This window comes from Sus scrofa, chromosome 16 (assembly GCF_054392235.1).
Source record: "Sus scrofa isolate SSC_HxYL_T2T_F1_AM1 chromosome 16, Sscrofa_HxYL_maternal_Yorkshire_Landrace_v2.0, whole genome shotgun sequence".
Classification (NCBI taxonomy): Eukaryota; Metazoa; Chordata; class Mammalia; order Artiodactyla; family Suidae; genus Sus; species Sus scrofa.
Genome location: NC_139398.1, coordinates 33,116,616 through 33,138,512, shown reverse-complemented (window position 1 = coordinate 33,138,512; position 21,897 = coordinate 33,116,616). Strand labels below are relative to the sequence as shown.

Sequence of the window (21,897 nt, the reverse complement as noted above, 5' to 3'; positions counted from 1 at the left end):
TGAGACTGTAATGAAAATGCATATATATTTGTTAAGAAACTTAACTTTTATGCCTCATTAGCGTTTGAGAAGTGGAACTCATTGTTCAAGTACTGTTAATTTGATATATTTACCAGATGGATATCTTCTTATGTTAAATTCCTCCTGACTGACCAACTAATTCTCATTAAAGATGCTTGGGGCATCTCCAAAGACAACACAGAATTTTAACAGCTATCAGGAAATTAATGATTATAATGTATGCTAAAATAGTGGTTATGTGATGACCAAGAATTATATTAAGTTGCATTGCTCTGAAAGTCTCATTGTTTCATTAGTGAAGATGGAATTTTTCTTCTGACAAAAGGTTCATGAGAACAAATTTACTGCATATGAATTTAAATTATTTGTCAGTTGAAAATGGAAATATCCTGTATCAGGAAGTCATATCCAAAGAACAGATTCTATTTTTGTTTTTTCATACTAATCACTAGCAATTTCCATGCTATATTCTTTGGTATGTGTATAAATACACACACATATTTTTATATATACATGCGTGTTATATGCATTTATAAAGCCCTGCATAAAAAGTGGAGAGAAAGGAAATCACTGTGCTTATTTCTAGCACGGGTTGTAGCATGGGATAGGCTGCAATTACACAAGAAGCCTTTTAAATTATAAACCCAATGTCTGTCATATAATTCTAAAATCTGCCTGTCTTAAAGTGTTTAAAGCTATTGCAAATCAAGGGCCCTCTATTAACTGGAAGGCCATTGGAGAGTTAAGGGATCACATCTCATACCTTATGCCGTTACACCATAGTTTTATGTTAATTTCTTAAAAGAGATTTGCAGGAAAGGGAGACGGGAAGTTGCAGGACCTGAGTAGGATGAAAGGGATTATAATCCTGGAAATGGAAGAGGGGCTGATGAAGGGAAAAAGAGTACAAATTTTTATTAACTTTTATTCATTGTAAAATTTACAAAAGGTTGAGTTTGATCTTTAGGGTGAAATCTGGGGTCAAGAGATGTTATATAATGGGAAAATCAAAGAAGTTTTGAGTGCCGTATAATACTGAGACTCCCAGAATTGATATCCATGCTGAATTGTCATGAATGACCACACGCAGTGTGGGGTGGGAGTGAAAGATGTGGCAAGAGAGGTAAAAGTCAAGAATCAGATGGAGGAAAAAACACTTCGATTTTTTTTTTTTAATTCACCCAATTACAATTGGATGTTGACTTGGTATTTTTCTCAGTTGTTTTATTGATATTATGGAAATAGCTAATGAGGGGAAAGACCAAAGATGGAAAATTGTTGATATGGTGATTTTCATTTGCTAATCATGTGATTATAATCAACAAGAGAACATGACAGGTGACTGAATTCCTTTATAGAATGTGAATTCTTGCAACTGCTCAATTTTTCTTAGTGAATATTTCGTCTGCCCATGCCTTCCCCGTCAAACCTATAAATCCATTGGCAGTTTTGCAACCAGACGTGACTAAGTTGATTTCATGTCTGGGCTTAACAAAATTTGGGGTTCTAAAGCTTCTGCTAAGTGGAAGAACTGAATCGAGCCCCTGACATAAAGCCAGGAGCATCAAAGTATGCCCTCATAGGAAGGTAATGGAAACATCTTTTATCTACTTAGGGTCTGGAGATGTTGTGTCTTTTGTGGTGATTCCCTTCACTCTTCTGGACCTCGTTTACTTAGTAATGCAAGATGAAGCATTTGGAGGAAAAGTCACACCCAGCTCTTTCTGGATTCTACTTGTCCAGGGCCTTTGTTGAGGCAACACCTTTTGTAATGTAAAATTCAGGTTATAGACAATTGTTTTCGTATAGACCCCTGGCGCCTTTTTGGGAATCTGGAAACTGTGAAATGGTGAGTTATATCTCTATAGTGCACAATATTACTATTTTGATTGGCAGTACTAGTCGTGGTGATAGTGGTAGTAATGTCTAATTTATAGTAAACCTGAGTCTCTGGCTACTCTTATTTCCTTTGGGTGTGGTTCTAACTAAATTTTCTAAATTAGTCTATGCACTTAATTATTCTTAACTAAATTTCAGCACTAAAACCAAAAGCCTCTCTTAACAATAGTTCTGATAAAATTTATAACTCTCTTCCAAGACATGTTATAGAAGTTCCAAGCTGCTGCTAAGTGTTCCTAGGACAAACCGACTGACAGTTTTCTTGTTAAATCCGTATCATGTTCACTTATTCAAAGAGATTCTGGTCTTGAAAAAAAAAAAAAATCTGGCAGGCTCTTTCATTTCTCTTCAAAGCAGAATAAAATAAAAATCTTTCTTTTTCAAAGTTAGGGAAAAAAATCACAGTGCATTTTTGCTCATAATGTATAGGAAGGCTCCCTTCACTTTCTCTTGCTCTTTCCATTTTGCCACATTGTCAAAAGGATGAATGGCAGGCTGCGGACAGAATACCAGGGGACCCACTTTTTCTCTCTCGAAATCAGTGGTTCTCAAAGTGTCATCAGAGACCTTTCCAGGGGGTCAGTAAAGTCAAGACTGTTTCCCTAATAATGCTAAGACGTTATTTGCCTCTTTCACTCTCATTCTCCCCTGAGTGTACCACAGAGTTTTCCAGAACTTTATGGCATGTGATGTCACAGCATATTGAATATGGAAGCAGATATGAGAATCTTGCTATCTAATCTTTGTTTAATACCAAAGGTTAAAAACATTTGCAACAATGCAAACAATGTCATTCTTCCCACAGAATATTTCTGGCTCTGAACATATATTGTTCACAAAGACATGTTATTTATGTTAATATGTCAAGGGTTTATTATTATATTATACATTAATGGATTATACATAATTTTAATATATTAGGCATCTATTATATAATTATATTTAAAGTAAATAACTATAATTATGTGCAGTTATGAATTATATAGTCATACATATATACCCTGAAATATATTAATAACTAATATATATGTTAAGTGAATACTTAAAAATTCTCCGTTCTAATTTCAAAGGTGGTAAATATTAATAGATACAAGCCACATGAACAAAAGCTCTTTATAAAGAGTGTAAAGAATTCCTGAGATCAAAAATCTGAGAACCACTGCTTTGAGTAAATCCTTCTGTAAGCAAAGAGGAAAAATAGGAAATAAGTGAACCTAAAATCCAGAGAAAAGGATAAGAAGCACTTAGATGCTGAGCTAACCCCAAAGACGAGAATAAAACCCTTGGAAAATCTCTCCCAACCTCCATAGTGGTTTAGACTCAATACAAGTAACAAATGGCTCTTCAAAAGCATGTATGACATTAGACTGGGAAAAATAAAACAAAGGAACAGTTAGGGATAAGTGGGCAAGGAATCAAACTGGAATCTAGATTTTTAATGCTTCAAAAAGTGCTCTGACTGTTTATCTTAAACGATAGTATTTGGTTCATGCTCCACGAATCTATGTGTCTTAAATGTTTGGGTTGTCATATATCTGGCATCATGTGTATGGCTTAAACTTGACGGTTTGGAACATGTCCTGTCCTCCAGTCCTGGATGGGAATGGCGGTATAACCTGGAAATGTTCAGAGCAGAGATTCTGGATCAGGCTGCCTGTGAATCCTAGTCTTTCAAGTTTCTTAATGTCTTCATCTATCATATGGGCTTGATAACAACAGCAACTCTGCCGGAGGGTTGCCATCATGATAAAATGAGTTGATATTTGTTAGTACTTGGTAAGTGTTTAGCACAGGGCCCAGCTTACAGTGTGTGCCATGTGCGTGTTGAGTTAGCAAATAAGTAAAACCAGAGCTGCCCAGGTGAGACTCCAGGAAAAAGCAAGGGCCTGGATTGTGAAACACAAAATAGGGAGCAGGTCAGAGTGAGGTGCTAAGGAGGAAAAATGGACAGCAGCCTTTGGGGTTAGAATGAGTGTGTATGGACCGATCCCACAGCAAGTTGTCAAACCTCAAGGAGCCAAAGAGGCTTTAAGTAAGGGGGTGCGGGTGGGGGGCTAGAGTTGGTCCAGATGCACTTTCATGAGAAATGTTTCACAGAGATTGAACATCCTGCGAAGGGCTGAAGGAGGCTTTGCATGCCCTAGCCGACTTCCTCAAGGCCAGAGGCACAACCCTCCAGACCCAAACAGCTACTCCTCTAGTTATAAACAATTGGCACCACCGCTTGATGGCAGTAAATTCAAATCACACACATAATACCATTTTCTGTTACTAGATCATTTCCAAATGCTCTACCAAGGCACTGAGAAAAAATATGATTGAAATATTTTGAGATCAAAAGAAGTAAGAGAATTTTTTTTTAAATCATGCCAAATTTTTTTTTTCCTGGGGAAATTTAATTAAGTTTTGAAAAAAACTTTTATTTACTCTGGCGTTTATATTAATCTATTCTAATCTCATTAATCCAAATGCTTTTGAAAGCACCCTTGTTGAGTACTTTATAATAGTTTGATTTTAATTAAATGTCTTATTTATTTAACTAATCTTTTTCAGAGAATAAGGCCTTGCTAACATATGTTAAATGTGTAATTCATAGTTTGACACATATGGTTGTGTTTTTTTTTAAACAACAAAGACTTTAAACCATTGTGTATTCAGAAGTAAATAATGGGCTTATATTTTAAGTCAGTCACATTTTAATTTCCTATAATTAAATGTCACAATAGCTAAACTTCAGCGTTGCAATGGAAATTCCTTTGTCTCTCTGAAGCTTTAGATAGTTGAAGTAAAAGGAATTATCCTCTGACTGCAAAGTGCCTATTTTCTTTTCCACCCAAATACAAGATCAAGTCACCATTTTAAAGCTTATTATGAGAGTTCCCGTTGTGGCTCAGCAGTAACAAACCTGTTTAGCATCCGTGAGGATGCGGGTTTGATCCCTGGCCTTACTCAGTGGGTTAAGAATCCAGCGTTGCCATGAGCCATGGTGTAGGTTGCAGACATGGCTGGGATCCTGCGTCGACCCCTAGCCTGGGAAGTTCCATATGTCGCAGTTCCTGTGGCTCTTAAGAAAAAAAAAAAGTTTATTATATAACTCCAGGATTTCAGGAGTAAACTTTTGGAGAAAGATTAACTTTCTAGTCATGTAGTAGGAACCCAGGAAATGTACAGATAATGATTTATAATGGGCACTCTTCTTCTAGAAGCAAAGTAGAGGAGCACAGCCTTTCAAAAGTTCCAAACCAATTTCTTCTCAGTGGTATTATATAAACGAACACTGACGCCAGGTACTGGGGTGTGGCTTGTCTTCCTTTTCTTCCTCTTTTAAGAACAATGGGGAAAAGTAAACAGACACATTTGCTTTTGTTGGGAGACTGACTTGAATGGAATACTTGTACTTCTAAAGTGGCATCTCTGCTGAGAGCTTGTGAAACATTTTGCATGTATAAATGTTTAAGCAGCTTCTGGAATAAATTGTAAGAAATACAAGGATTATGCATGTTATGGATATGCCCCCGATTCTTTCAAGAGAAAACTTTTATAGAGAGCTTAATAATGAATTCATAACCCCTGAGGACAAAGTTAGGTTTTTTCCCCTTATTTTTCATTTTATGACATATGGAAGTTCCCAGGCCAGAACTTCCTGCCAGCCACAGCTGTGGCAATGCAGGATCCTTTAACCCACCGCAATGAGGATCGAACCAGAGCCTCTGCTGTGACCAGAGCTGCTGCAGTTGGGTTCTTAACCCACTGCATCACAGTGGGAACTCCAAAGTTAAATTTATTTTTAAAGGAAGCTTTGAAAAAGGAGGTGTCTGAGGAGAACATTGTAGATCTTCCTTCCCATTCCTTTCTATTCCTTGCTTGCCCTTTCACCTATCTCCTTACCTAAGGGGTATTAATTCATCTATTCAACAAACATTTGTTGGGTGCCTATTCTATGGCCACCACTCTTTTAGACACTGGCTGACAGTGTTGAACTTTACCTGGGCCCTGAAAACAGGCTTCTCCCTGTCAACTTAAACATATGCACAAGTTAGGAGTTCCCGTCATGGCTCAGTGGTTAACGAATCCGACTAGGAACCATGAGGTTGCAGGTTTGATCCCTGGCCTTGCTCAGTGGGTTAAGGATCCGGCGTTGCCGTGAGCTGTGGTGTAGGTCCAGACACGGCTCGGATCTGGCATTGCTGTGACTGTGGCGTAGGCTGGCGGCTACAGCTCCGATAAGACCCCTAGCCTGGGAACCCCCATATGCCACCAGAGCGGCCCTAGAAATGGCAAAAAAGACCAAAAAAAAAAAAAAATGCCCAAGTTAAAAGTTGAGAGTTAAGTTTTATTGGGGGCAAAATGAGGACCATAGTTTGGGAGGTGGCATTTCACATAGCTCTGAGATACCACTCCTAAGAGGCAAGGGGGGAATTCAGTATATATGTGATTTTGGTGAAGTGGGGAAGTGCATGCAACTAAGCACACATTTTACAGGTCACGGCTAGTCTCATGAAGGTTATACTAGTCACGAGGAGAAGACGTCACTGTGAAGGGTTTTATTGCTTTTCTAGGCATGAAGAAATGCAGTCATTGGGCTCATAAAATCTTCTCCTGCAAATATCTATCCGAAAACCTGCTCTGCCAGTTTTCCCAGAGCACAGAGGGCCTCACTCCTGATCTCCACCCTGAGCTCCTTCCAGAGGGCCAGCAGCTGCAGTGGCTCATGATTCAATCTGTGTCAAGAAAGATGGCTAAGTGCCAGTCGCCTGTTCATACCCCGGACCACAGTGAGGATTACTGAAGAGAAGGCCCTGACATATGTGGTGAGACCTAAGGAGTCAGATTCTTGTCTTCAGGCCCAGGAGTAGTGAAATGAGTCCTCCTGAAACTGAATTCCTCTGCCAAGTTTTTGACTAAGCTCTCTATCCAAAACTTTATTCCCTTTCTTGTCTAACCCCCGAACCTCTCAGGATTGAAGGGTATTAAGAAAAAGGAAGAATAGACACTAAGTAAGACTCTATGGGCTCCTCCTGGAATATAGTGCCTTTGTATCTTCCATTTCATGCTTGTAGAAAAAGACACAAGTCTCCTAGTCCTTGCTTGACTTTCAAAGAGCAGACTCAAGCAGTTATTAATTAGGGAAGTGGAGGAATGCTGAAAGAAAAGAAAATCAGTCAAGCAAGTGAGAAATAAAATATTGCCTGCCATATCAGGAAACAAAGGATGTCACAGTCATTAGCAATTGCAGCCACCTGCAACGGTGAGCTCTGGGGAAGCTCAGGTTGTGAAAACAGAGAATACTGGCAGAAGAGAGCTGAGGTGCATATCAATGGAATGATTTCAGTGAGCCCAGCCTCTTGCATCTTCTCATATAGAATTGCATTAAATTCCTTAACCTGAGACATCTAGTTTTCTTTTATTAACAGAAATCTACAGTCATCTTTTGTTTTGACTACCTCCCCTTTGTTGCAAAACTCCTATATATCCTAGCTTCCCCCTTGCCTCCTGGGAGCAGTTTTCTCAGGGTTGCTTGAGATGCTGCCTCCCAAACTTGAAGCCGTAAGAATGTCCATCGAATAAAACATAGCTCTCAACATGTAGGTTGTGCATGTTTCTTTTTTAGTTGACACTGGTGTCAGTAAACTGGCTTTGCTGAGTGACAGGCAAGCAGACCCAATTTCGGTTCGGTGATGTTGCAGCCCTCAAGAGTGGGCTCTTGTCTAACACTGGGAAATGAACTGTCTGAGGAGACGCACATGCTGATGAAGCAAAAGACTTTATTAGGTAGGGATGTCTGGGTGGAGAGCAGTAGGGTAAGGGAACCCAGGAGGACTGCTCTGCCAAGTGGTTCACGGTCTCAGATTTTATGGGAACGGGGTTAGTTTCCTGGTTGTCTCTGGCCAGTCGTCTTGCTCAGCCCATATTTGCTCTCAGGGTCCTTCTTGGTGGCAAACACACCTCTCAGCCAAGATGGATTCCAGTGCCAAGGATCCTGGAAGGTTGGTTGTTTTCTCCCCTCTATTGGTTCCTCCCAAATTCTCCCTTTTGGGAGCACCGGGGACCTCCTGTTGTGAGACAACTCATGCAAGTGTCTAATATCATGCCTGGCCAAGGTGGGCAGATTTAGTCAACGCTCCCCTAACAGCACCAATAATACAAAGCCAAGGTTTTTGACTTGCAAGGGCTTGAAATTATATAACTTGACCACAAATGCTAGGCTGGAAAGAAGATAAGTGAGAGGTTAGATGGTTTTGCCACCACAGTCTAGATAAAGGCCTCCTAGCTTGAGAGAAGATGGCAAATGAATAAGGGAACACAAACAGAAGAGTCCCTGCACTTGCCCCTCTTTCTCTTGCCACAGGGTTGAGGCCCTGTGTGTGAGTGTGAGAGATGATAAAACCTTTACATGGGTTTGGGACTCTGTGATCAGAGGCTACTTCATTTCTTGTGTGAAGCCTAGAGAGATTGTGGACATTTTGGAGTTAGCCTCTCGTTGTAGGAAGTCCTGATTTCACTGAATTCATTCTGGAAACAATGGAAGCAAAATCCATTTACCCTGAATCAATCAGACTAGATTTTATGCTATCAGATGAAACACAATCTTAAATAGAGATTAAGCTGAGTATGTGGTCTGAAATATCAACTAGTTCCATTATTTCATAGTATTATTTTACTTAGTATTAATAAGTAGCGAAGCCATCCCAAAGTGTAGTGCTGTTTTTCTGATTCTATATTTTGTTTCTCAGTACCTAGCTCTTTATTTTGGGCATTTAGTAAACATCTCCTTGTTTGGCTGTTAGTCTTTTTGTTTCTTCCTCTTGAAAATTCCGTATGGGTATCCCCTCATTTAGCCTCTGTCTGCTAGTCAAGAACTACCATTTGATCCGGCAATCCCACTCCTGGGCATCTATCCAGAGAAAACCATGACTCGCAAAGACTCATGTATTCCGATGTTCATTGCAGCACTATTTGCAATAGCCAAGACATGGAAACAACCTAAATGTCCATCAACAGAGGAGTGGATCAAGAAGATGTGGTACGTATACACAATGGAATATTACTCAGCCATTAAAAGGAACAAAATACCAGCATTTTTAGCAACACGGATGGACCTAGAAATTATCATGCTAAGTGAAGTCAGCCATACAATGAGATACCAACATCAAATGCCTTCACTGACATATGGAATCTGAAAAAAGGACAGACTGAACTTCTTTGCAGAACAGATGCTGACTCGCAGACATTGAAAAACCTATGGTCTCCTGAGGAGACAGTTTGAGGGGTGGGGGGATGTACTTTGGTCGTGGGATGGAAATCCTGTGAGATTGGATTGTTATGATCATAATACAACTACAGATGTGATAAATTCATTTGAGTAATTAAAAAAAAAAGAAAAATTCAATAATATCACTTGTGTCATTTCACTACACAACTCCAGGGGGTGACACTTCCATTGATGCTATGTAAATGTCCCTTTTTTGAGTTGTGGAGTGAGAATTGCACCACTCTTTAATGACCAGGGCATATTCCCTTCCACCCAGCCTTTTTATATGCCTGCTTTACACTCTTTGTAAATACTTATTTTAATCCTTGTATAATAATTTGAATATAGAGGCCTTAACATAATTTATTTTTAGACAATTATTTTGTTTGTTGGATTTTGCTACTAAAATACATGGATAATCATTCTCGTGTACAGTTATTTCTTCACATTTTGAGTTGTTGCTTTATAGACTAAATTCTCAGAAACAGGTCAAAGAGTATGGACATTCTCAAGGCTCTTAACACTCAACTAAAAATTGTTTTCTAAGAATATTGTTCTGATTTACTCCTCCATTAACTAACTGTGTACGAGAATGGCCTTTTCGCAGCAACTTTGCCAGCATGAGAAGTCTCATTTATCAAATGGTAAATTGGCAGAAGTTAAGATAGTGAGTGACCCACAGGGAATAAAATTTTGTACATTTCAGGAGAATAATTTGTCATTATCTTTCTGAAAGGATGTGTGCAAGGAGGCTAAAAACCTATATACACCATTTGAACTAGTTATGCCAATCACCAGAGTTTTTCCTAAGAAAAAATGGACAGCATGTGAAAAAAAATGAACACTTAAAATATTAATTATGCCTGTGGGCCAATAAAGGCACAGACTTCTCTAAAAATAAGTAAATAAAATAAAATGTTGATTGCGATGTTGCAAAATAGTGAAAGATAAAAGCAACTTATACAGTGTTTTGTTTTGTTTTTGTTTTGTTTTTTTGCTTTTTGGTGCTGAACCCAAAGCATGTGGAAGTTCTCAGCCTAGGGGTCAAATTGGAGCTGTAGCTGCCGGCCTACACCACAGCCATAGCAACACAAGATCCAAGCCACCTCTGTGAACACCACAGCTAACCACAATGCTGGATCCTTAACTCACTGAGCGAGGCCAGGAATTGAACCCACAACCTCATGGATCCTAGTGGGGTTCATTCCTGCTGAACCACAGTGAGAACTCCTATAGTGATTATTAAATAAATTATGAAATAACTGCATAATAAAACATTATGAATCTACTAAACATGTAGAAAAATACTTAGCATGGAATGTTAATAGGGTACTAAGCAGAAAAACGATCATCTAACCTATCTGTAAAAAAAAAAATTTAAAAATTAAAAAAAGCCATATGTTGATTATTTTTAAAAAGTATGGGAGTTCCCGTCGTGGCGCAGTGGTTAGCGAATCCGACTAGGAACCATGAGGTTGCGGGTTCGGTCCCTGCCCTTGCTCAGTGGGTTAACGATCCGGCGTTGCCGTGAGCTGTGATGTAGGTTGCAGACGTGGCTCTGATCCCGCGTTGCTGTGGCTCTGGCGTAGGCCGGTGGCTACAGCTCCGATTCGACCCCTAGCCTGGGAACCTCCATGTGCCGCGGGAGCGGCCCAAGAAATAGCAACAACAACAACAACAACTACAACAACAACAACAACAACAACAAAAGACAAAAAAAAAAAAAAAAAAAAAAGTATGGAGATACCAAAATGTTAACAATGGTTTTGGGCTGTTTTTGTTTTCTTCATTTTGTCTGTCTCTTTCATTATGCTTTGCTTTACATTTCCTCTTTGTAGAATACATATTTTAAAGGAAAGACATGTAAAGATAAAATCCTTATTTCTATGTCTGTAAAACAAACATTGGTCCAGAAACTTGCCAAAATCCATTATAATTAATACTAGCATTTTAAATACTGTTATTTTCAATATCAGTCAAAGCCAGGTATTGTAATCAGTTTGTTTTTATTGTCGGGAAAATGGATTTTCTTCCTCAGAGCTACTAATGTGTTGAATTATTTTTTTATTGTGCATTTAACTGCAATTATGAGTGAATGCAATGCTTTATACTGCACCTAATTTGTTTCATTAAAACTCATTAATGAAGTTCCTATTGCCGCACAGCAGAAACGAATCTGAGTATCCATGAGGTTGCGAGTTTGATCTCTGGCCTCACTCAGTGGGTTGGGGATCCAGCATTGCAGTGAGTGTAGGTCAGACGTGGCTCAGATCCCACATTGATCCTGCGTTGCTGTGGCTGTGGTATAGGCCAGCAGCTGTAGCTCTGATTTGACCCCTAGCCTGGGAACTTCCATATGCTGTGAACTTCCTAAAGAGCAAGCAAACAAACAAACCAAAAACTCTTAAAGCCTGACAGTATTTCCATATATGAGTATTTATACATATTTTACCATTAATAAAGATTAATTGGCTCTTTAAGAATCAAACATTTAAGATTATTTATTTATTTATTTATTTATTTTCTTTTTGCTTTTTAGGGTCACACCTGTGGCATATGGAGGTTCCCAGGCTAGGGGTCTAATCAGAGCTGTAGCCGCTGCCTGCCTATGCCACAGCCATAGCAACGCCAGATCTAAGCTGCATCTGTGACCTACACCACAGCTCATGCAGCTCACAGCAACGCCAGATCCTTAACCCACTGAGTGAGGCCAAGGATCAAACCTGAAACCTCATGGTTCCTAGTCGGATGCATTTCCACTGTGCCACAACAGGAACTCTGAGATTTTAAAATATTTTAATATGCGTTGCTCTTGGCAGTCCATCTAAACAAGGAGCAAGTCTCTGCCAGTTCTCTTGCCCAATGTCTCCCTCCCAGTCAAATTCAAATCTAATTATTGCTATTTCAATGTACCTCTATGATGCTCCACATGTGGTCTGTTAACCAGTGGAATGGACATCTCCTGGGAGTTTTCGAAAATGCAAAATCTCTAGCCCTATTCAGGACCTACTATTTGAGAATCCGTGTGTTAAGTTCTCCAAATGATTCCTATGCACGTTAACATTTGAGAAGCAACTGGCCAGGAGTGATGAGAATAAACTCTTTGTCTTTTTTGTTTTGTTTTGTTTTTGACTTGTTGAACCCTGTTTAAGCCTGACTTTGAAGGTAAAAACAACTATTATAGTACTTTTCTGCCCAGCCTGAAACAATCCTTTTTTTTTTTTTTTTTCTTTCTTTGACTGACCTGGGGCAAATGCCACTGCATGATTTCAAACCAAACAAAGCTGAAGTTTCCCTGGAAAATTCAAACGTGGGGAAAAAAATTGCAAAAAGACAATCATTTAAGTCTACCTGTTGAAACTATGTATATATAGTTGTTGAAACTAGATATATTTTTGAAGTGATTAGATTCCTTCTTTCTATCCACAGATCTTATCAAACAAAAAACAGAGTCCTATATGTAAGCAACTGCTGTATCACACTTTATGGATGACATTTTCTGCTGGCAGGACTTCTTTTTGATGAAGGTGAGTTATTTCAAAAATATGTTTTAAAACATGAATATTTCACCTAAAACAATTCAGAAACACAACATGACACTACTTGACCGCTTACACTAAACACATCTGGTGGAAAATAATATCCCTGGTGTGAAAGAGCAGATGGAAAATTTTCTCCTGGAAATCAATGTGAATAAAACAATCTTTTCAAACTTTCCAAGAATTTCATTGTGTGTACACCTATAAACAGAGTAGCAAAGAGAAAAAAGATTATTTTTTTTCCTATGATCCCAGCCAGTGGAAATAATCATTCTACTCAAGCTATAAGGAGTAGATAGGTAAACGAAAGTCTCTGAAACAAATTCTTCCAAGGATTGTATCTTTTCTGAAGAGGATTCATCTCAGCATTCTGAGAGGCTGGATTTTAGGTAGCTAATTGACCAATTGGGGGCAGATTAAAATGTCATAAATTCTTTGACACTCCTTTTTTCAAATAGTGAGGTCTTATGTCTCTCTCTTGGCAGCTGGGGTGACCTTGTAACCAATAGAATTGAGGGAAAATGACACTGTTCCATCCAGTGCTGGATCAGAAGAAACCACCCAGCTCCTGCCTTGCCCCTTAGAACCTGGGCTGTCTAGATCCTTCCCAAAGGGTCTCCCCTCTCAAGACTCAGAGGCCACATTGCAAGAAGCCCAGTATACAAAAAGGCCTTGTTCCATTGCTCTGAGTGACAGCCCCAGCTGAGACCTGAGGTTCTATCATTTTGACGTCCTTAACAGTCAGATATTCAGATGTTCAGATGACCAGAACCCCAGCCAGCATCTGACCACGCATGCCGTTACGCGGCCACAAGTGAGAACCACCCGCTGAGCTCTTCCTGAATTCTTGACCACAACATTTTGGGCCAAATGAAATGTTTATTATGAGATGCTAAATGTTGAGGGAATGTCTTTTATAGCAGTAGGTGGAAATATTAACAAATGGTCACAATCCTTGTGTGCAGAGACCTGGGTTTCCTTTCCTTGCTCCATATCTCCTACAACATTGACTATTTCTTTAGCACTAATATTACCCTAGCTTTGTCTGCTCATGAATAATTTGATGATCTCGGGTTGCTAAAATATCATGTGCCTAATTTCATTTTGTGTTTCAAAACTTAATAAACTGAGTTAAATGATGGCAAAAATAAATGTAGAGAACATTGTTGCTCTTGCTAGAATTGGATGGTAGAATGAAGGTAATAACTGTGGGTACCTGGATCCATAAAAGGTCTAGGTACAGGCTAAAAAGGATTATCTAAGAGGTAAGCAAAAGCTATTAAATGAAAGAATAAAAACACTGTTGGCTACTTTTGCAGAAGACTTTTCTAAATATGATGTTCCGTAATTTGTTCTAGAGCAAAAGTGTTTTCCCAAGAACTTTAACATCTATTTTTCTGGAAGCAGGCCAACTATTTTCAAGAACTAAATTCTGTTCATTTCTAATGCATAGAAAAATGAATTTCACATTTGAAATTAAAGTTTGTTACTTAAGTGGCAGGTTAGTTTAAGGCTACAGCTTGGCCTTCTTGACTTAAGCCATAACTGAATGAAATATTAAAAATAAAGACCTCAATCATTTTATGCAATTTTAAGCCAGAGACTATTTTTCCTGCCCCTGAAGGCCAGCTAATCCATCTACTCTATCTAAATACAGAATGTACTAGAGGCTTATCATCTAAAATTGTTTCTTCTTTTGCTACTCACCTGGACTATGTTTTGGTATATTTGACCTTGGCAATCAATGGGGTGACAGATGTCAAGCCTGTTCACATCCTGTTTTGGCATATTCAAATAGGGCATAGGAATCCCAAATATTGGCTGTAGCTCTCTATATATCTCTTTTTAGAGCTGTGGAGTGAGGGGAATTCAAGATGTTATTATGGCCAGGAGATCCAGAAGTAACTCGTTTCTACTGTGGCGTGTCATGCCTTCTCTCTAGGAGGGACCTGTGGGATTTATCCACTCAGAGGGACAGTGACAAATGGGAAATCAACTCATCACTTTACTCTGAACTAGACTACTTCCTGATACCATCATATAAGAATCCCTCATAAAGTTGGAAGATGCAACTTAGGTTTAAGGCCCAAATATCTCCCTCTTTTCCTTCTAGGCCCTTAGGTCTACTGTCAATCCTAAAGTATTACAAGCTCCCCAGGGTCCAAGCAATGTTTAAAAAGAGCAAAGAGGAAATATGACTAGGTCCTTAGGATAACTCATCCATCCTATTTCATGTAAGCAAGAAAGCAGAGAGAATCAGAGTGAGAACAAGATTCAGGTCCAGGAGTTCCCGTCGTGGCGCAGTGGTTAACGAATCCGACTAGGAACCATGAGGTTGCGGGTTCGATCCCTGCCCTTGCTCAGTGGGTTAACCATCCGGCGTTGCCATGAGCTGTGGTGTAGGTTGCAGACGCGGCTTGGATCACGTGTTGCTGTGGCTCTGGCTCTGGCATAGGCTGGCGGCTGCAGCTCTGATTAAAACCCCTAGCCTGGGAACCTCCATATGCCGCGGGAGCGGCCCAAGAAATAGCAACAACAAAAGACAAAAAAAAAAAAAAAAAAAAAAAAGATTCAGGTCCATACCAACTTAATGAGCACATAGAAGCTGGAGGTTAAAGGCCGTGAGCTACCACCACTTAGGCACTCACAGTAGCCATGCCAACTGGAAAATAGGAAAAGAGAAGCTTTCTTACTTTAACCCATGGCAGGAAAGTTTTTCTTCCTTCTAAACTTGTGAAGAAAGAGCCGGTGTTATGTACTGATCCTCATCCTCATCTGATAAATACAGTTAAGAAAATCTGTATGGCATAGCTGTGAAAATTAGCTTTGTTAGAGGCATTTCTGTCTATGACTATTTAAACTTCAGATATAGTTTGTCTTCTGTTTTTTACTCACAGTTATGACTTACTATAGCAAAGGCTATAGATCAGGATAAGCCAAAGGAAGACACACATAGGTCAGAAACTGATGGGTTTCAAACACAAAGTTTTCATTTCCTGTTGCCTAGGAGTCAGGACTAGTTGTCCTCCTGGTGTTGACATGTGACAGCACATACAGAGTATTGGCAACCAGAGAAGCTCACCCAAGCTTCAATATCCAGAGTTTTTATTGGGACTTTGTTCATTGGCATGATTGATTGATTGCCCATGAGGATGAACTCAGTCCCCAGGTCAAGTAATAACTATGTGACCCAACACCCCCCTACTTACTCATGTGGTTGGTCTTTTTTTATTTTATCAATTTTTGTTTTATATTGGAGCATAACTGATTTATAATATTACATTAGTTTTAGGTGTACAGCAAAGTGATTCAAATACACACACACACACACACATATGCTTTTTCAGATTATTTTCCCATGTAGGTCAGTACAAAATATTGAATAGAGTTCCCTGTGCTATAAAGTAGGTCCTTGTTGATTATATATTTTATATATAGTAGTGAGTATATGTTAATCCCAAACTCCTAATTTATCTCCCCCCACCTTTCCTCTTAGGTAAACATAAGGTTGTTTTCTATGTCTGTAAGTCTGTTTCTGTTTTGTAAAAAAGTAAATTTGTATCATTTTTTTTTTAGATTCCATATATAAGTGATGTCATATGATGTTTATCTTTTACTGTCTGACTTACTTCACTTACCATGATAATCTCTAGGTCCATCCTTGCTGCTGCAAATGGCATTTCATTCTTTTTTATGGTTGAGTAATATTCCACTGTATATATGTACCACATCTTCTTTATTCATTCTTATGTCAGACATTTAGGTTGCTTTCATATCTTGGCTATTGTAAATAGTACTGCAGTGAACATTGGAGTGCATGTATCTTTTCAAATTTTGGTTATCTCTGGATATATGCCCAGGAATGGGATTGCTGGATCAATATGGTAGCTCTATTTTCAGCTTTTTATAGGAACCTCCATCCTTTTCTCCATAGAGGCTATGCCAATTTACATTCTCACCAATGAAAGGGAACAGAGAGTTCCCTTTTTCTACACCCTCTCTAGCATTAATTATTTGTAGACTTTTTGATGAGAGTCATTCCGACCAGTATGAGCTGATACCGCATTGCAGTTTTGATTTGCATTTCTCTAGTAATTAGCGACATTGCCTATCTTTTCATGAGCTTTTTGGCCATTTGTCTGTCTTCTTTGGAGAAATGTCCATTTAGATCTTCTGCCCATTTTTTGACTGAGGGTTTTTTTTGTTTTGTTTTGTTTTGTTTTTTGGATAATGAGCTGTCTGAGCTATTTGTATGCTCTAGAGATTAATCTCTTGTCAGCTGCACCATTTGCAAATATTTTCTCCAATTCTGTGGGTTGTCTTTTTGTTTTGTTTATGGTTCCCTTTGCTGTGCAAAAGGTTTTAAGTTTAATTAGGTCCCATTTGTTTATTTTTGTTTTTATTTTTATTACTTTATGAAGTGGATCCAAAAAATATTGCTGCAGTTTACATACTTTCTTTGATTAAAATATTGATCCAATGGTAAAATTAAATGATACTTTTAAAACTGTTTTTAAAAGTAAGTACTTAATAAATGAGTAATTTTTGTTATGGGTGGTTATGCTGATCATATAAACATTAGATGGCTGGCCTTCCTAATGGGATGTGATGTGTGATGTTGTAGAGACCACAGATTTGTCTGTGTTTTCACTTGTCCCTTAATACCTTTGACTTTGCAATTAAGTATTACTTAATGTTCGATTTTGTCACTTTTATTACTTTTTACTTCGTTAAATTTTATATGAGCATATAAGATCATAGTGGGATGAAGGACAAAAGGAGTTTAATTTTATGACTTTAACCGAGGTCTTTGATTTGTTTCAAAATTCTTTTTCTTGTTTTTAATATATAAAAAAAGGGGCAAGCTTCTTGGCTGCCCCTTGCCTGTATCTCTCCTCATCAAAATGAGTAGGAAAAAGCTCATCTTTCTGAAAATATTTATCTAAGGATTATTGCAATATTTCAATGAGACCATCTGAGGCAAGTTCAGTGTCAGGATGCTGAAAACGTAGTACATTTGTCTTGGAATCTATGATGCTAGCAAAGATATGCAAACAAAAATATGTTGCTCTCAAAATTCCATGCAAGGAAATATAATAGAATGCAGAATTTCTTCCTTGTTATATGTTTTAATACAAAATTTCTTATGGTGAAGAACAGCTATAAAATTTTAAAATTGTATGCATTTATTTTGTTTACCTGCTTACTAATTATCCATTAATTATTAACCCATTCTACATCTGAAAAGAATTTAAAGTTGTTTAAAATAAAAGCAAATGCACAATAGGAGAATACCAAATAAAAACTGAAAGACCAGAATCAACACAGTGGTAAGAAACTTAGTTTTAGTTAAAAGTTGAAGAAATCATATAAACACTGGGTGAAACTGAATCATTGCTTGATAGAATCAACAAAACTTGCCCAAATATTTACAGTTTGGTCCATGTCTTAAAAGCAGATGACCTTGCTTTTTTATCTCATGGAAAAAATGGAAACCACCAGAGGAAAATGTCCCTGTCTGCCGAGATTATATCTGAACCCATGATCTACTTTTCTTTGTGTTTCCCTGGGCAATCTGTCCCTCTCATTTAAGGGTACTCACTCTTCTAGTTCTCTGGATTCCATATATTCCTTTCATTTAGTGAAGGACCTAGTCTCTGCAGTTATCAAGTGCAGCCAAGTCTCTAAAGTTCAAGAGCTGTTGGAGGGAAGCCCTGGCAGCAGGGGGAGATGGCCACATTTCCCAGAAGGAATTGTCATCACAATTCTTACCTGCGCTAAGAGCAGAACCTGAGCTAGACACACCTGAGCAACATCTTTAGCAGGGACAGAGGCCAGTGCCCAAGGGCCGGCTAGAGAAAGCAGAGAGTTGACACCTTCTCCAGAGCAGGTAATATATATTTTCTCTATACCAAGAAACCATCTTATGAAAAAAGGCAGGGTGGTCACTTCTTGAGACAGGCAGCAGTAGTTTTCATAAGGAGTCTGAACTTTGAATGAACTTCATAAGGACTTTAACTAAACATTTACTTGAAAAATGTCTTTAAACTAGAAGAGATTGAGTTACATAGTTTATTATATTAAAGTCCATTCAACTATTATGGAATAATAGGTATTAAAGAACAAGTCAGCTCATTTATATGATGTAGAGCTACTCTTCTGTACATTTTGTAGACATATATTCTGAGCCCTCTGTAACTGTATATACCTCCTAAGTGGATGCTGAGCTGAAATTGTTCTCCTCTATGTGAAGTTTTGTTTCAGAAAATAATGCTATCCTTTGCTAATCACACTGCTTCACTTTTATATCCAATTTCTACAGCTGAGAAGTTATAACATCTAAAACATAACCACAGGTTTAATTAATGAGAAAAGGCACAAGAAATACAACTTTTAGCAGAAAATGATTCACACATGAAAATGTGGTACCCCTGAAATTGTTCACAAATGGCATTTTTAGTATCATGGCTTCAATTCTTTATTTAGGAATCTAACAAGAGACCATGAGGATTTTGACAGGAATTTAGACATGTCCTCATTATGACTAACAGGATCAGACATCTCCCATTAAGGGGGAGAGACTTGTCGTGGACCTAGTGCAAGTAGGAAGAAGAATTTCCAGACTCATAGCGAGGTGAAGAGAAAGGAGAGTTTATTGAATTAAGAAATGCTGTTAACAGAGCAGGGCAACTTTCTGATGGTCAGGGAACACCGACCCCGATAGAAGTTGGCTGCTTCTTTTTATAGCCACAGGGTAAGGGAAAGGGTGGTGGGGCTTTGCTGGGGGTCTGAAATTCTCCTTATCCTAATAAGCATTCTCTTTACAGAAAGACAGAGAGCTTGCTGGGGCAGGCTACTTCCTTATCAGAAGAGAGCCAGGCCTGTCGTGAGCGTCAGCTCCAGGTTTTGTGTTTGAGCTGATACCCTGCTGCTTCAATTCTACACTTACTTGTGAACCTCTTTTCCCACATGGACAGTTATTCTGGATTTACATCACATGAGAACAACTAATAAGTGCTCACTGTACCCTTGTTGTTTGGGGAGAAGTGTTGATTTTCTCATGAACAATGCTGCTGCTTTGCCCAGGATTAGCCTTGGGAATAATGGGATTGGATCCCACAGAAGAAAGGTTAAAAGTAAAGGCATTGCCCTGTAGGGCATTGAAGGCAAAGGGACTCCCAGAATCATGACTTATAGCAATGTGCTATAATTACTAATAACCAGGAGATTGCAGCACTTTTGAACAAAGTGGGGGAAAAGACATACCCAATTAAGATACCATCTTTATATCAGTTAGTCGGAGCTAAAATTGCAGAGTGAACTCAAAATGTAGGTAATGAGGGTATTGAACATGTGACAAAAACTTTCCATTCACAGTTATCTTAAGTTTAGATGCCAGGTCACTTGTTTTTGAATATGACTACCCATAAAACAATAATGCAAAGGAATGCAAGAAGTAATGTAATAGAATACTAAAATAATTCAATTGTATATATTTGTTTTAGTTCCTTGATATTCCTAATACAAATAATAATCTCTAAATATTCTATTTTATGTTGTCATAAAATAAAATTCTGATTTTGGCATTTGATGATGTGATGTTAAATGCTGCAAATGGGTAGGATCTATGATAACGTGTACTTTAGAGAAGCAGAGTAATGATTTTTTCCTCTCTTTTAAGGACACAGACATATCTGCTTCATTTTAGATGACTCATAGGCCCACTTCTGCTTAGGATCAATTTGTCCATTTGATCTTGACAACTGTTCTAACTGTTCCTTGTAAGCACTCCTACTTGAGCTTATTCATTGAACCATTCTATTCTTCAGTATGTCTATGACTTGATCTTGCCCATAGCATGTTCAAAGAATGAAAATCTTCACCTGAAATGGGGGAGAATTTGTCTTCAGTAATCATATCATTCACATTTGACAACCTGGCTGCCTCTTTTGTCCCTGAAGCTGTTAAGTGCTATCTTGGTTCATAGAAAGCCACTGTAGAAGGTGATTGGAACATATCTCCTGAATTTATATCACAAATTAGGGGTGATCATGTCCCTTGAAGGTAGCTATGCGCCCAACCACAGAAAAACTGAGGGAAAGGGAAGTATGGGCAGTAAGTTTGCTTGTTTTTTTCTAATGCAGTGCTGGGGGTTGAGATGGGAAAAGGCCAAGAGTCTAAGCAGATGGGACAAATGTAATTCAGTGTATCTGCATTTCAGGTTTGTAGGACTCCAAAATGTATGTTGCGAATGATATAGACTTTTTATAAAATTTCTTATTTAGGAACAAGTTACAATATGATACAGGGAAAGAGTTCATAAAACATTAGGGTGCTTGTTTTTAGATCCAGGCTCAAGTCCTGGCTCTGCCATTCATAAGCTCTAACTTTGGGTTATTATTATGAATGGGTAAATAGGTAAAGCCATTTGTTTTTGGACTCTTGTTTGCTCACTTGTTAAGGTGCAACCAGGGCTCTCCACCTCTGCTTCTATTCGGCTATTGTCAAGGTATGTTTTTTGGAAATGGCTGAGCTTCTCCTTTGCTCCAAAGAACGGTTGGATTTGTTCTGATGAGATCATGGTAATTGAATACCTCTTGCTGGAGATCATTTTGGAAATGGACATGTTATCCATTTATGGCCAAGAAAGTATAAAGAAGGTTAGCGTGGGAGAATTATGCGGACATTTTCCTTGCTCTTGAGATCCATGGGCATAAATAACCCCTTTCGCTAATGCTCATCACTGTAATAGGGTGTGATTTTTTTAAACAGTGGAAATCATCTTGTGGGCAGAGGATCAAGCTAGAACAATCAAAGTCTACAGGTGAAGGATGGCAGAAGAAAGTGGTGCCAACACTGTGGCCCCTGGGAGCCCTTGAGTTACTGTATTAACAGAGCTTGAGACTTCTTCTAGGAAAAACTTCCTCTTAAAATATATATCAGTTGAATAAATACAAATATATCAGTTGTATAAATCTGTTGAATTAGGTTTTCTGTGGGACTTGATACCAAGTCCTTGTAAGAGATATACCAGTTCTATAAAATGGGAATTTGAATACCTAAATCACCGTTTTTTAAGAAAAGAACATGAAATGTATGTGTAGCATTTCACACAGTGTTTGTCATGTGCTTGGTAAATGTCACCATCCTTATAATAAACAGCACTATTATTATTATCTCAATATT

At 38.4% G+C, this 21,897-nt stretch overlaps 1 long non-coding RNA gene across 5 annotated transcripts in view; it reads left to right on the top strand.

The window, feature by feature from the left end:
* Positions 1–21,897, top strand: part of LOC106508148 (uncharacterized) — a 138,966-nt gene that overhangs the window by 9,585 nt on the left and 107,484 nt on the right. For 4 of the 5 annotated variants that reach the window (XR_014831171.1, XR_014831172.1, XR_014831173.1 and 1 more), the window contains exon 2: positions 12,602–12,699. This is a non-coding gene — a long non-coding RNA (uncharacterized LOC106508148). Of the gene's footprint in view, positions 1–8,871; positions 8,945–12,601; positions 12,700–21,897 lie in introns of those variants that run through there. The other variant, XR_014831174.1, reaches the window with a different exon arrangement.